Source organism: Piliocolobus tephrosceles, chromosome X (genome assembly GCF_002776525.5).
Source record: "Piliocolobus tephrosceles isolate RC106 chromosome X, ASM277652v3, whole genome shotgun sequence".
Taxonomy (NCBI): Eukaryota; Metazoa; Chordata; class Mammalia; order Primates; family Cercopithecidae; genus Piliocolobus; species Piliocolobus tephrosceles.
The window spans coordinates 41,234,430-41,252,127 of NC_045455.1; positions in this window are offsets into that span (position 1 = coordinate 41,234,430).

Below are 17,698 nucleotides of genomic sequence, written 5' to 3' on the forward strand. Positions count from 1 at the left end.
TTATGTTGTCAAGTATAGATGTAGCTCGTTCTCACTGCTATATAATATTCAATTGGATGAAGTCACCACAAGGTATTTATCCATTCTACTGTGGTACGTTTGGGTTGTTTCTAGTTTGGCTACTAAGAGTAGTGCCGGTATAAATATCCACACACAAATCCACACCTTCTCACACCCAGTTCTGTTTGTTGTATGCCTAGGAGTGGAATTGCTGCATCATAGTGAATGCATATATTCGTCATTAGTAGATGATAGCAAAGCCTTTTCCAAAGTGGCTACCCCAATACATCCACACCTTCAAAAGCACTGTATGGATCTGTCCAATATATGGTATTGTCCATCTTCCTAATTTTAGCAATTCTTCTCTATGTAGTGGTATTTCATTGTGGTTTTCTTTTGCATTTATCTGATAACAAATAAGGTTGTGCACTTTTAATATGCTTACTGGCTATTTGGATATTCTTTTTCTTTTTTTTTTCTGAGACGGAGTTTTACTCTTGTTGCCCAGGCTGGAGTACAATGGCATGATCTTGGCTCACTGCAACGTCTGCCTCCCGGGTTCAAGTGATTTTCCTGCCTCAGCCTTCCGAGTAGCTGGGATTACAGGCATTTACCACCACACCTGGCTAATTTTGTATTTTTAGTAGAGACAGGGTTTCTCCATGTTGGTCAGGCTGGTCTCGAACTCTTGACCTCAAGTGATCTGTTCGCCTCGGCCTCCCAAAGTGCTGGGATTACAGGCATGAGCCAGGGCACCCAGCCTATTTGAATATTCTTACATGGAGAGTGCTTATTCACTTTCGCTTATGTTTCTATTGGAGTTTCTGTCTTTTTGTTATTAATTTGTGGGATTTCTATTTTTTGGGATTTGAGCCCTTGGTTGATTATAAATGATGTACAAAATATCATCTCCCACTTTTTGGTTTCCTTATTCATGCTGTTTGTGGTGATTTATTTATTTATTTATTTATTTATGACACAGAGTCTCGCTCTGTCTCCCAGGCTGGAGTGCAGGGGCTCGATCTCAGCTCACTGCAAACTCCGCCTCCCTGGTTCACGCCATTCTCCTGCCTCAGCCTCCCGAGTAGCTGGAATTACAGGCACCCTCCACCACGCCCAGCTAGTTTTTTTTTAGTTTTTGTTTGTGTTTTTTTTGTTTTTTGTATTTTTAGTAGAGATGGGGTTTTGCCATGTTAGACAGGATGGTCTTCATCTCCAGACCTCGTGATCTGCCCACCTCGGCCTCCCAGAGTGCTGGGATTACAGGCATGAGCCACCGTGCCCGGCCTGTTTGTGGTATCTTTCTACGAATAAGAATTTTTAATTGTAAAATCCAGTTTATTATTATTTTTTCTTCATTCTGGTTAGTGTTATTTGCAAACTAATTGTGCCACATTTCCTGGGAGGTTCTACTTCCACTTAGAGACTAGAAAGCCACAAGATAGCATTGCTCCCATCCTGACAAAAAGAAAAGGCTGAATCATTTACAAAGTCATATTTTTTTGAAACCATCAGAGATCTGAGATTGCATGACAACCAAGTGAATATAATGCCAAAGTGACAGGCCTCTTTGAGGAAAATCAGGAAACTCAAATTGTTCCAGGTTTGGCGAGGCACAGGAGAAAGCGGCAGAAGCAAGTAAGAAGAAATCATTTCACATTTTCACATATGCCTAAGGGCTGCATGTGAGCTCATATGTCACTTTAGAGTAGGGGTACCCATGGTATGGTCTGGTCTGTGGCCTGTTAGGAAGCAGGCAGCACAGCAGGAGGGTGAGCAGTGAGAGCATTACCACCAGGGCTCCATCTCCCATCAGATCAGCAGCAGCATTAGATTCTCACAGGATCAACAGGATCGCCAGCCATACTGTGAGTGTGAGCTGCACATGCAGGGAATCTAAGTTGCGTGCTCCTTAAGAGAATCTAACTGATGCCTCATGACCTGAGGTGGAACAGTTTCATCCTGAAACCAAACCTTGCTGCCCATGGAAAAACTGTCTTCCACAAAACTGGTCCCTGGTGCCAAAAAGGTTTGGGGACTGCTGGATTTGGGAGCCCAGACAGAAGGGGAGCACACACTCGCTCTTAGGCTCATTTTCGTGAGTCTGCACTTGGGACTTACAGGACAGATTGCAGGCAAGCAGTAGAGTGAGAGTGGATCTCACTGGAGCAGGCATTCAAGGAGGGATCCACTGCTGCTGGGGTATAAGACAAAACTTCACCCAGTTCCCTGGGTCATTCACTCACAGGAAGCGAATGCCATAAGAGCACGCACAGCAATCCTCCTTGCACCCCAGGTTACCAGATAAAGGGTGGAAGTGAAATTAGCCTGCCTCTGCTAGAAGGATCCCGGGTTCACGCCATTCTCCTGCCTCATCCTCCTGAGTAGCTGGGACTACAGGCGCCCTCCAACATGCCTGGCTAGTTTTTTGTTGTTGTTGTTATAGGTTTTTTTGTTTGTTTGTTTGTTTTTTGTTTTTTTGTATTTTTAGTAGAGATGGAGTTTCATCACGGTAGATCCTACAGTGATCTGCCACTGTAAGAGAGACAAAGAGAACAAGATGCTGCCCACAGTGGAGGCACATAAATTGCTAAAAACTAGGGGTATGGAAAGAATAGTGAGACAACCCTTCTGGCATCTGTACTTGATCAGCTGGTTGTAAGTATTTGGCTTTATCTCTGGGGCCTCCATCCTGTTCCATCACTATGTGCCTATTTTTATACCAGTATCATGCTGTTTTGGTGACTATGGTCTTATAGTATATTTGAAGTTGGGCAGTGTGATTTGTCCAAATTTGTTCTTTTTGCTTAGTCTTGCTTTGACTATGTAGACTCTTTTTTGGTTCCATATTAATTTTAGGATTATTTTTTCTCATTCTATGAAGAACGATGTTGGTACTTTGATGGGAATTGGATTGAATTTGTAGATTGGTATTGGCAGTATGGTCATATTTACGATATTGATTCTAGCCATCCATGAGCATGGGAGATGTTACCATTTGTTTGTATCATCTATGAATCTTTCAGCAGTGTTTTGTAGTTTTCTTTGTAGAGGTCTTTCACCTCCTTGGTTAGATATATTGCTAAGTTTGTTTGGTTTTTTGTAGTTTTTTTTTTTTTTTTTGGCAGCTATTGTAAAGCGGATTGAGTTCTTGATTTGATTCTCAGCGTGGTCACTGTTGATGTATAGCAGTGCTACTGATTTGTGTACATGGATTTTGCATCCTGAAACTTTACTGAATTCATTTATTTGCAAACTGCATATGTAACAATGGACTAATATCTAGAACAAATAAAAACACTCAACAATTAAAACAAACAATCCAACTAGAAAATAGGTAAAATATATGAGAAGACATTTTTTCAAAGAGGATTAGAAATGGGCACTTGTCCCAGAGAAATGAAAACTTGTTTTCACGCAAAACCCTGGGCACTATTTTTTTTGATAGCCTTCTATATAATAGCTCCAAGGTAAAAAATATCTAGATGTCTTCAATAGGTGAATGGTTAAATAAACTGTGATATATCCATACCGTGGAGTACTACTTAGCAATAAAAAGAAAGGATCTATTGATTTATGCAACAACGTGGAAAGATCTCCAGGGAATTATGTAAGTGTAAAAAGCCAGTTTCCAAAGATTTCACGCTTTGTAATTCCATGCATACAACATTCTTAAAATGACAAAATTATAGAAATGGAGAACAATTTAATGATTGACAAGGATTAAGGAGTGGTTGGAGGTAGAAGGGAAGCAGATGTGGCTATAAAAGAGCAACATGCTGGGTGCTTGTGGTGATGGAAATGTTCTGTATCCTCACTATATTAATGTCAATATTCTGGTTTTGATATTATACATTATTACAATTGGAGGACACTAGGTAAATAATGCACACAGTCTCACTTTATTTTTTCTTACATGAATCCACAAATTTCTCTGTATTATTTCTTTCAAGTGCATTGAAAGCACAATTATCTCAAAGTTTAATTAAAAAGAAGTATATAAGAAGAGAAGACGACATGACTTAGCAAAGGCATTAGAAAAACCCAGAGATTTCAAGTGATATTTTGCACTATATAGTGAAATGGTATCGTGTTACCAAAAACACCAATAAAACTCATGTAATTTTAGGCTTTATTCAGTGCCTAGAACATAGAAACTGGTGGTTTCTATTTTTAGCTGGCCATTTTTAAGTGGTATGTTGCTAAATTCTGGGTACTGCACTTTAAGAGGAAGTTAAAGGAAATTCAAAACCAAGATATAGAATGAAGAAGACACTGGAAACCTTGCCATACATAAAATATTTGGAGAAATGACAGAGTTTACCCACAAGAGAGGACTCAGTGGTCACAGCACTGTACTCTTTAATTATCTGAAGAATTGCCATATGGAAGAATTACACCTTTTCTGTAAGATCCTAAGAAATAAAAACAGGGCAAACTGGCATAAGGCAAAAGGGAGATTTCAATTCAACATAACAGTGCCCCTTACCTGGAGTGAATGGGAATCCTCCAACATAAAGTGGGCCCATTACACGTGTGTAACTATGAACAGGCAAATGTGGGTTGGTATATTGCAACTAGAGTGTGGGAGTGAGGCATGATTGCAACTTCTCAACTACATTGGCTTTCCCTGGGGGAGAGTTATCACCACAGACTTTATTCAGGATATTCATTGGTGGGCTGGCCAGCTTGAAAAAGTATCCAGTGGTTCAGCTTGAGTCTGTGTCACTCAAAATCCGGAATGACAGCATAACTTTGGTGCAGCTTGAGTAGAGATAGTTTATAAATAGCTGCTTATGTCTCTAAGGAAAGTGGATCTGCACCAGATACACAACTCTATAGATGTGATAGAATATGATCTCCTGGTCTCTCATTACATTTAGAATGACCAAGGATAAAATTGGCCTATTTCATACATAGGGATCTTCTTCCGAAAGTGGTGTTCACACATTACAGAAGCAAAATGGTGATGTACAAAGATTATGGGCTATGGGACATTCTAAGCTTGCTCTCAAATTCTGGCCATTATGCATTACTAGTTGTATGGACTTGATCCATAACCTCTCTGGAACTCAGTATCCTTAGTCTCTCAGCAGAGATGATAAAAACATCTACCTCAAAGGGTTCATGTGAGGGACTAGATAATGTATGCAAAGCACATAGCAATAGCAGAGTATCTAGAATCACAGCAAGCATGCAATAGATAGTATTACTTTTCTTTCCCTTTCCTTGGTTGATGAAGCGTTAGGTATGTTAGAAATGAAATTTGGTCATGTAATGGACTTTGAACTAAATGAATGGCATTTAAGGCCCATCTATGCCCAAAATAATGATTACTGATTAGAAAGAGAGAGAGAGAGATGAAAATTAGTAAGCTTAAGCTTTTCCTGGGAAAATCAAAATGTTAATAGGATATTATTCAACTACCATTACTTAAGTGTGTGAGTAATCCACTAACTTCTAATCTTCCACTGGCTCAAGTGGCGAGCAGTTCTGTATGTGGCCTGGGAATAGGTCCTCATCCCCAACCCTGTGCCTCTCCATGATCATCAGGTCCTTGAAGGGCCTTCTTCTGTCCACAAGCACAAAAAATCACTTTAGAAGAATACCATTAGCTTTGGTGCTACCTTTTTCCCTGCCTGGTAGCATCATTCCACCTCTCCAGCCTTCTATCTTCCTTTCTGACTCTTCCGTTGATCGAACCTTTCTCTTCTCCCAAAAGTTCTTATGGAAATAATTGAAGACAAATATTAGTGTATACAGATTGATATGAAGTATCTAACAACAGTGTGGTATGGCATCAGACAGAGTAAATGCAAACAACAGAAACACTGGAACAAAGTCTTGAAGTTCCTCTTCCATGAGGCATTAACCCTTTAGTTGCTGGATCCTAGAGCAACCTTGTAGAGGGGGTGGGCAAGAGTAAATAACACATAGGGGCCCTGGGAAGAAGCTGTATATCGACCAATATGAATATTAACAATCTGTATAGCCATCCTGATGCATACATGCTAAATATCAGCATTAGTCTGAGGGAAAAGGTGGGTGTGTATCAAGTAAGGGTGTATGGGACAAGGGAGCAGTGAAGGTGGGATGTGTTCAACAGAAGCCTCAGGTACTTATATATACATTTGCCTGTGATTTACTCATGGTGAATCTTTAATCTTGTTGGGAGGCCTTTTCCCAAAATTTCTGTGGGCTTCCAGACAATAATCCTCTATTTTTAACCTCCCTTCACATCCACCCACCTAATTCACGTGTACATTTTAAGAATGCAAACTTATTCAAGTTTTAGCCTACAAAAATATAATTAGGAACCTCCCTTGCAAATCTGCTGGAGAAAAAAAAAAAACATTAAACAAATTCAGTTTCAAATAAGTTAAAGTATATTTAATTTTCCTCTGAATGATATCATAGCTAAAAGGCTGTGATGCAATGGATGGAGAACAAATAGAATTGTGTTGTTTCTTATTGTCCTCCTAACTATTTATGTTAGTTAACTTCACTTTCTTAATTTCTTACCCTGTAAAGTGAAGGAGTGTGGCTAAGACTATAAATTAATAAGTGTTTTGTAATTTTTGGGAAATTTTATCATAGCTTGTATTTAGATTTATTATGCTGAATATATGTCATGGCTAAAGTCCATCATTATTCATCAGGATAGTAGGTTGAAACTGCATTAACTCTTATAGCTAAATGGTTTATTTTACTGATGTTTGGTATTCTCATTAAAAACAATTAACATTCAAAGGTAAGGTCAAGAGAAAAGTCAATAAGCCTTAGGATAAATGAAAGTCAAAGTAGAATCTATCATTTACAACCTTCAAGTAGAAATTTGCAGCTTAAAGATAATCAGTGAAAGTCTTTGCTAACATTGGTTATTGCTCGGTACTAAGCTTACGGACATTTTTCTTCTTTATTCTCTTTGAACTTTTCCCACAAGAAGTATACATTAATTTTATTATCAGAATAATAAAAAATTCATTACAAATAATTAGAAAACCAGTAAGTAGAAGATAGAATAATACTAATCTAGTAATTTGATGTATTTGATGGATATTAGCCAGTTGGTAGCCTTGGGTCATTTTTGGAGGCTAATACATTGAATTTATATAATATAGCATATAAGTAATCAAAGTGATTTGAACTTTAAGTATATATGTGTGTATTTTACAATGGGCTATAATATGACATGATGTAGTATAGAAATGGGAAAACAGGCTCTTGGATAAGTTAAATCACTTAATCAAACTCACTGTCTAGATAGTGTAAGTAAGAAAGCTACATTTAGATGTCACATCTTTTTATTCCCACTTGGATATTGAGCTCTAAAGCAACCTCTTCAGTCTCATAAAGGTCACTGGGGTCACCACAGAGATGGACAGTTTCTTTAGATGACCAGAGGACACTTCTATCTCACTCCTCTTAACATAATGGAAATTAAAAAGCAGTCCAGATGAGGTGAATGCAAGAAATATGCTTCCAGAAAGCAAATCAAATAAAGGTCCTTAAAAAGAACCTAAAATTCCCAAATGAAGGAAAATGACAATTTATTGCATTCTTCTCTCAGGAAAGAGAGAAAACAGTGGTATATGAGTTTCAGACAATAAGGAGATGTCACCCAAGAGGTCAAGAGCAGGCTTAGCACATGTGGATGCTAAGGCAGGAGCAAGGGAATTTGGAAGTAGGCGAGGTGTGGAATTCAGGAAGGATTTTTCAGCAGCTTGTAGTAGGACTCCACCTTGGAGCTGAACTCCAATTTTAGTGTACAAAGAATAAAAAAGGATAGAAATAGAATCTCAATTTGAAGAAACTAGGTTACTAAGAAGCTTTTATTGCTTGTCATCAGACTCTATACAATAAGGTAAGAACTCAGTGATGGATTCTGGCATACAAGCAGAAAGCTACATTTAGGATGGCTCAGCATTTCCCAAGAGTTTTTAGACACTAACCTATGTAGCAAAGAGGGGGTTATAGCTATGCTTCTTATAATTATAGCTACAATTACTAAGATGTATACAATATCTGCTAAGCTTTAGATACTGTACTTTATCTTTTAATGTTGATTATTTAATCCATTCAACCATCTTCCAAAATTAATACGCACAATTTTATTAAATAGTAAAAACATCTATCTTGTTCTCATCTTGATATTCTGATATTTTATGTTCATTTGATTTCTGAAGAAATAAGACTCAATGTAACAACATCTTCTCAGCCATACAGCATTCATTACAAATACAAGTTGTATCTCAAGGCTAAGTATCACATTAAATACCCACTGAGATGTGCAGGTCTTTATAAAACTCACCATTATTTGAGAGAAAATAGAGGCTGGTGAGGAGGCGTAAACTGACCAAGGGAGATCTGCACCATTCTGTCTAAAACTCAGAACCATTTTCTATATTTGATGCCTTTATCATTAACTTCTTGGCCATTGCATTGTGTCTTCTTTGCAATAGAGATTCCTAAGGAAAAAAATGCTTTTATTTATGACATTTGAGCTCTCTCTGTTGCTCTGCATTGCCATCTTTTATGTCCTTCACACTATCACTATTTTGTCCCTTCCTACTGCCATGCTGAGAATTTTCTACTATCCTTTAGGTTCTTACTACCTTCATTCCACCCTAAGAATAATATACATACAGACAGATGCACATAGACACACATATGCAACTTTCCTGACAACCCCAAGTATCTTCTGCTTTACTATGAAGATCTTAACTCTTAGGTTAACTCCTTTCCTCCCTCTTAACATTCATCCCCTATGAAAGAACAAGAGTTATACTTTCCCATTTCTGCTTTATAAAAATAAACACAAAATATGCACTCTAATTTTTGTGGCTTTATGTATACACACACACACACACACACACACACACACACACACACACACTGACCTATACTGACCTACTGACCTAATAAATAATATCAAGCTTGACAATTCCCATATAAAACTGTTTAATGTTTAACAAATAATTCAATCATTTGTGACTGAGAATACTCTGAAAAGATCTACACACTCTTTCCTAATTTAACACACAAAATGGTATGCACAGTCCATTTTGGAATTCCTGCTCTTGAAACTGGAATTAATTCAATACCATATGGAAAAGTTCCCGTATATTCTTTTTGCCTATGGCCATTCTGTAGATAAATTGCTAGACCCTTTTTATAGAGCTTTCCTGCACTGGGATGATTTAAGGGGTATATACATTGCATAATAACAACCTGAGCTTCATTTTAATGCACACTGTTGAGGAAAGATTTTATTGCTTCTCATCAGGTTCTCTATATTATTACTAGTACTGAGAGTTAAAAATGACTACAGTTCCCCTCATTATAGCCAAATAGATATTTTTAAATTGATTTATCCACATATAAGTGATTCATAATCATCTCCAAGATGAGCTATTTTTTACCATCCTTATATCATAAGAGATAAATATAAATCCCCATTTTATGGATTAGTAAGCAGGCCACCCTTGAAATCAGTAATTTAAATGCCAAAATGAGCTCTGTCTATTCTGAGGTATTATCAGTATCTCTTAAGCTTTTGAAATACTTTTAACTGATTTGGCAACCTAACCATGAATGAGCATGAGAAGTTGATTCAATCTGTAAGTTGATGGGGAAGACTGTGAATTACACGTGAGTAGAGAGACTCCATCTGTTGTGCTCTTTGCAGTGTCTCTCTCCCCAGGACTTGTTGCTGACACAGCATAGGCCCTCAATAAATACATATGGAGTAAAATAATAAGCCTCAATGCTGAAGTAGTCACATTGTTTTAAAGTGTTTTTTATTAGCATAATGAAAAAAATTACCAACAGGAATAAATAACCAATGCCTAAAACATTTTATTCTAAAGCAAAGATTTGTTTCTTCCTCCCCTTGCTAAGGTACACATCTATAAAAGCTGGCTTAATATTTAACACTTAAACATAGAGAGTATATCAGTCAGATACAATTGCATCAGTTAGAGTCACTGGCAGAAAACAAAATTCACTCTACCAAGATTAAGCAGAAAGGATTTATTCTAGTGTAGTAAACAGCAAAAGGATTGTTAAAAGGACTGCAGAAACAGGTTTTAGACTGAACTTCCAGGAAGAACACTGACAAACTGGGCTGCCATGAAAATTTCACCTTGACTAGGAAGCTGTAGAATCAGAAAGTTGACAAAGAGATTGAGAAATTGGTCATTACAGTTGTCATAATCTGCATAAAGAAAATCGATATTACTGACTCCACCTGTTTTCCAAACTAATTTGGTTCTATAGTCAAGACTCACAGAAATATATCTGATTGATGGAATTTAATTCGCATCAAGAATGCTAGCTGCAAGGGGCTCTGGGAAAAATAATTTTAGCATTCCAGCCTCAGCATTACATCAAGGTACACAATATAAGTGGCACAGAACTTTCATGTCCCCATGACATGGTCCTCCACTGAATTCAGTTTTTAACTCCTTCCTACAAAATTAGAATTTCAAGCAATATGACATCACACATTACACAAATCCAAGGTTACTAGATATGCAAAGTCTGACCACTTTCCTCATCACCTGCCATCACAGATGAAATGGTGCTGCCACATTCCCAAAACAAAATGCCACAATTTAGTTAGAAAGTCATACTTAATGCAACACTGCTCTCAGATTAGACATTTTGCTCAATTAACAATTACAAAGCATAGAAGATAGTAGAATGCTGCAACTGAAATACACGTATAAACAGAACAGCAGAAAACAATGCATAAGAAGGAATAATTTCTGAAGCTGTAACACAGCTGTAGCACAACAGAGACTGCAGCAGCTGGCAGAACAGCCTGGCATTCAGACAATACTAGCCCTATGATCTTGGGTAAGTCTCTTAAATTCGCCAAGCCTCAGTTTCCTCATCATGAAAATGGAGTATATAAAGGTACATAACTCATAGAGTTTTCTTAGGAATAATTGGGTTAGAATTGTGCCTTGAAGATTGTAAGTATACAATAAATGTTAGCTGTTTTAACTAATCAGTTAACTAATAAATCACATTTTCATGTAATACCTACTCTCAGCAGTAGGGCCTGAGATGGATGCATGACAAAATACGACCCAATCCTGAGTCCCAAGTGTATTACTCAGGGTTCTCTAAAGGGACTGAACTAACTGGATAGGTGAATATACGAAGGGGAGTTTCTTAGGCAAATTGACTCACACAATCACAAAGTGAAGTCCCACCACAGGCCATCTGCAAGCTGAGGAGCCAGGAAGTCAGTATGAGTCCCAAAACCTCGAAAGTAGGGAAGCCGACAGTGCAGCCTTTAGTCTGTGGCCAAAGGCCTGAGAACCCCTGGCAAACCACTGGTGAAAATCCAAGAGTCCAAAAGCTGAAGAACTTGGAGTCTGATGTTCAAGGGCAGGAAGTATCCAGCACAGGAGAAAAATGGAGGCCAGAAGACTCAGTCAGTCTAGTCCTTCCACGTTCCTCTGCCTGCTTTTATCCTAGCCACGCTGGCAGCTGATTAGATGGTGCCCACCCAGATTGAGGGGTCTGTCTGCCTCTCCCAGTCCACTGACTCAAATGGTAATCTCCTTTGGCAACACCCTCACAGACACACCCAGGAACAGTGTTTGCATCCTTCAATCCGATCAAATTGACACTCAATATTAACCATCACACCAAGATACTTTGAGTCAAATTTAGAAAAATTAACAATCCAATGCATTAGAAAGTGTTATACATGACTAGTGAACATAACAGAGAAAGTTTTTGTTTTTCTTTATTTTTAGGAAAGGCCTTAGGAAGACGAGAAAGTAGAATATTCATAGATAGCAGCAGCTTTGACCAGTAGTTGCCAGTATAAGATCAAGGATAATCTAGGGGGCAGCGTGAAAAACTCGTTGAACTCATGTGGATGTTTCCAACCGAAGTAAAATCTAAAAACAGAAACCATCACAGGACATAGCATCATCTAGGACTCACAGGAAACATGGTTTGAGATAAAATGGATGAAGCATTTTGGTTTTTGTTTTGATGCTATTTTTCTATAAACAAATAACATAAGTAATCAGGCGTCTATTCAGAGGCTCTTATTCAGCATTTGTATGATAAAGAAGGAATTAGACAAACATTGAAAACCAAAAATATATCAAAGCAAGTGACTTCCAAAAGTAAATTCGAATTATACCTATATGGTATAGGATTGAAAATGCGCACAGGAGACGTGATCATAGGTTCATTGAAAGATGCATGACTATGGCAACATGAATCTGGCAAAGAAGAGTCCAATTTATGTAGAATTTCATATTTTTGTAAAAGTCTTAAAAGAATATTCATTTGGACTAGTCATTGTTGTGGAAGATATTTTAAAGAGGATATGTATGACTTTTCTTCCCAAACCCTGTTAGAATGAATGAACTTACCTCTTTTTATGTAGTCAGGTACTTCACAGAAAGGAATACTCTTTCAGGATTAATTTAGCCTAATGGAAGTTCTTTATCTGGTGTTGCAGTAAACATCAACTTCTCCAAATTCAGGAAAAACAGTATGTTCAACATACATTTACTGAGCCTCTATTCCAAGCTCGTCCCTTACCAGATGCTGTAGTGGGGGTACAAGGTTTAAGATGAGATTCCTGTTTGCAGAGATTATTCAATCTAATTGGAAGTCAAATTATATATGGATGAAAAGGTGAATAATAAAAGTAAAGTAAATAAGACAAAAATACAAGAGATATTGTTGGCTAATGCATGAGTATACACATGCAAACACACACATGCACACACATACACACTAGGTTTTACAGGTGAAGTGTTACTATTCAAAGACATGAGATTACTAAGAGCTGACATAGACAAAATATTATTTGTAGTGGGTGAAAGGATGACAAGAGTTGCACAGTTTTAATAGAGAGAAGGAAAGGCTACATTTCAAGTGTTGGAAACAGAATGACCCAAACGCAGTTTAAGAATATATGAGGCTAATATTTCTCAAGTCTAGAATATTTAGAGGGAACCAATGAAAATAAAAATGAAAACACAGTTTGGGGATGGATTGTGGAAGTGTTTGAGTGCCAGGATAAGGAATTAGTATTCATAGACAAGGGAACAGAACACCACTGCAATGTTTTCAGCAGGAGAAGAAAGAGATAAATTAGTCTGGCAACATGCATGGGGTAATCTGGATGGAGGGAGACAAGCTGGATGAGAATTTTACAGGAAGCCAGTGTCATATGCTGAGGGTCTAAACTAGACTGACATCTGTGAGTGGAGAGAGGAGAGTGCAGAAGTGGAAGACATTCTTAAAGGAAAAAAAAATGGTGCTTATTAGGAAATAACTGGTATTGTAAAAGTGATGAAAATATTTTTCATTTCTGATGAAATAGAAAGAGAAAGATAGAGCAAGACAGAGACCAGAGACAAAGACAGAAATTTGGCCTCTCTTCAGACTGAATTCCAAAGGGGAAAAATATTAAAAATTGTAGTCACGATTTTTGCATCTTAATTCTCTAAAAGAACAAGCTGGGGCAAATGTGTGTTTTTATCTTCTAAATAGAAACAAACTGAGAGGAGCTTTTTGACGTTACTCAGTCTATCATTAAGGCTCTTGGATTAACACGCTGCAGAGGTCCACTAATGGTGCTTTTGTTAAAAGAATTAATTGAAGAGGAGAAACTAATTGCTACACCATGGTCATCTAAAATATTCATCCATTACTGGCTCAAGGGATGGCCCACTGGGATGGCAATCACGGCACCAGTGGCTTTCTAGAATACTTGTTGGAGCTTACTCTAATTCCTAAGAGTCTTCTGGATCACTTACAAACAACTGTCAATTTATCATCAAATAATCTCAGTAAATCAGCCTACAATAAACATTATTAGAAAAAGAAAGAGAATGCTTGCAATAAAGTGGATTTCAGAGAGGAAGAACTTGGAGCACTCTGCATTGGCACAGCATTCCTTTATGGCCAGTACTGTGTGAGCAATAACAGAAACGTCAGGCATTGAATGGAAACTACCTATGCATTCTCCATTTAAAAGTGTTTAATTTAGCCTGAGAATTAACGTATACAAGTGGCATTATCGAATACATTCTCTGAATTATTTGAAAGGCATATTTTCATGGGTTAAAAAGCTTCACTTGTGACTATGCTTACTATAAAAACTAGCACTAACTGATACATCTCTCCAAAGCCAAATGAAATATTAAATAAAGACTCAACACAGGGGGGTTTAATTCTGGTTTTTCTGATAAAAGCTGTCTGCTGACAACTATCAAGAGTTCAATAGTAGGAGAAAGATACACTTGCAAAAAAAAAAAAAAAAAATGAATGAATGAATGAATCCTCCTTGCTGGAAGTTCTCCACAATGTAGAATCTGTACAATTTTACATTGTTACTGGGCACTGTGAGCTCACTCTCCAAGTGGTGCCCTTTCAGTTCTGATACAAATCACTGTAAAGCAAAATGCAGTACCCAGCTGGGAAAGCAGGTGTAAAATGGACCAACTAATCACAGCCTTGTCAAGTAATGGCTACAAGGCAACCAGTGACTGCCCTGCTAGTGAATTTTGGGTGATTTCAACCAATTGGATTAAGAAATAACACAAAGGGAAAGCATATAAGCCACAGAGAGAAATGAGACCAAGATTGTAATGTTCTTTGATCAGAGAAGAGAAAGGGCAGAAGATTTTAGGAAATGGCCCATTAAGCCAAACATGGAAAGAAAAAGATGGATAGCTTGTTTCAGGGCAACTTGGAGGTCTCTCACTCTAGTTTATTTGCTGGAACTGCTGAGTTAGACTGGATCAAAAAAGGAGCCCCAGATGGATGACACTGCTTGTTCATTCGCAGTCCACACTGGTAGATTTAACAGGCTTCCCAACAATCTTTTAAGAAGCTATAACTATGAAAACTTCTATAGATTGCAACCAGAAAACAATCTCTAGTATCCTGAAACATTCAACAGCAAACAAAGCCTGAATGGGACAACAACCACATTTCAATTTCCAGATCTTGGGCCTTTACTTTAAAATCTTCACAGAATGCAAATGGACTCTAACTCCCAAAGGGAAAAGAAAGTTATTACCAGGATCTACAAGGCTGCTCACTCTCCCCAGTGTTCTTTGCCTGGGGGCCAGGAACACAGCATTTTAGCAGAATCCTGCTCAGTGAAGTGGAGGACATCATCCAGATGGAGGAGTCACCTGCTTCCAGGCAATTCATAGACACAATTATTATCGTCTGGCTTGTATCCAGAACCAAACTAAGGAGTTTAATATGCTAGGTCCAATAACTATATTCCAGTTGATTCAGGAAGTTTTAGAGAAATAATACAACATTTTCAGAAAGGAGTTTCATTTGGAACTATGATGGCAAAAAAAAAAAATACCATCAATACTTCTAGTAAAAATTGTACTGCATTATTACATTGACATCAAATCATTCCTTTAGAAAATCTCCAAGTCAGTGTTGTCCTATAATATTTTAGAGTTTGTCTTTATGTATGTCAATAAAGATGCCAACAACAACTTCAACAAAAGAGACTGACCTATAAGGCAATCAACTGCTGCAAACATAGGTATGTGCACACTTGGAAAATAGATTATTTCAACTAGAGCCAAGGTTTCTTGAGAATAACTCAACATCTGGGTAACTGTAATTCCTGTCTTACTAAGCTAATCAATGATATGTGAACTAAAGATTTCTTAACAGAAATTATTTTTCCATTAGATTTGTGACCCTAAATTGCTTATTGTTTCCTACATGGTAAGTAGTTTTCTAACATAATAATTAGTTTTTAAATAAAGAAGAAAAGCGTTCCTCTTCCTACACTGTTCCATAAAAAGCATTTAAAGAGGTATACAAGATTTAAAAAACACATGAAAATGTTGGGAAGCATAGCAACAGACATTTCCAGGTTGCAGTTCAGAACTATTGAGTCATACTTTGCTCCTTCCCCAATTCTGTATTCTCCCTCTATTCTATGATGTTGTCGCTAAAGAAAGTGTGCTAAAACATTATGTTTGTACCTACCATCCCTAGAAATATCCAGAACTATTGTATCCATGAGCGATACATGACATGCCATCTTAAACGTTAGCCAATTGCATTCTAATATTCTTATGGGCATGAAAGACTCTTCAGGCTCAATGCACCAACATTTAGAATAAAAGCATGCTAAACACCATGCTATTGGTAAAGTCTTAACAAATGAAGTTTCTTTATATTTTCAGGACAATGTTTTGAAGGTGTATAAAAGACTAGCCTAAAAGATTTAGTAAAATCCTTTCTTCCTCTTTTTCTCACTCATTTAAATCACAGTCTCTCATGGACTAAGCACCTGCCCCAGGAGTCCAAGATGTATTTAGTTCCTTGACAAATGTCTATTGAGTATTGAGTATGTGCTAGATAGCATTCTAGGTTCAGTATAGTTCCCAGATGCATGGAAGAAGCCAACAGGCAACTAGTTTCCTTGTGCTACCTCTGTCACGTTCACCGACTCTATCCACTTTTGTGACCTCCCTTACTAAGGATTAGTACAGAATTTGAGAGGCAAGAGCTGATGGTAAACCAGAGGCTACTGCAGTAGAAAGTAGAGAGAAAACTGAGGGCACTTAAAGGTAAAAATAAACATGTCTTGCTTATTGGTCACCTGATGGGTCATAGAAAGGGAGCTACCAAGATTCATTTACAGATTTCTAACTTGTGTGACTCAGAGCACGATGATGCCATTCAACAAATAGACAACACAAGCAGAGTAAATGGGGGACAGGGATAGCAAATGTGAGCTCAGTTTTCTTTTTAATGTGACATTTAAACTGCATTAAAAAATTTACAGCAAAATGTCTGCTAGAGTGTGAGATGTAGTTGTACAGGTCAGAAGAGTGAAGTGGATGGGAGGAGCAGACTGGGAGTTTTCAGTGATTAGATCATGGTTAAAGTGGGAGAGCATGTGAGATGAAACAGGAAAGGGAATGAAGAAGTAGGCCAACATTGGAGCCCTTTGACATATCAGCCCTTAAAGGACAGCCAACAAAAGAGGAGTGCATGTAGGAAGCTCAGAAAAAAAAGACGAGAAATCTGTCTAGCCTAGCTTCCTCCCTATAACCAGAGCCTGAGACAATGCCTCGGCACAGGTAGTTTATTTTGTTAAGTGATTCCAAAGAATAGGGATGGGGGACTGGGGACTGTAGAACAAGGAAGGGGAGAAAGTCAGTCCAAGGTGTCTTGTTCAGCTCACCACTGTTATGGGCAGTGGGGAGTTGGTCCTACTGTGAATCTCTAAGGAGCCATGCAGAATGCTCCTCAAAGTTGTCCATGCTTTAGGACAGAAAAAGAGGGCATTTACCCATTCACAGGCTTCTGTCCCTAGTGGTTAAAATGTGACCTTTGGACACAAACAAATGGAAAGACATACCATGCTCATGGATAGGAAGAATCAATATCGTGAAAATGGCTATACTGCCCAAGGTTATTTATAGATTCAATGCCATCCCCATCAAGCTACCAATGAGTTTCTTCACTGAATTGGAAAAAACTGCTTTAAAGTTCATATGCAACCAAAAAAGAGCCCGCATTGCCAAGACAATCCTAAGTCAAAAGGACAAAGCCGGAGGCGTCACGCTACCTGACTTCAAACTATACTACAAGGCTACAGTAACCAAAACAGCATGGTACTGGTACCAAAACAGAGATATAGACCAATGGAACA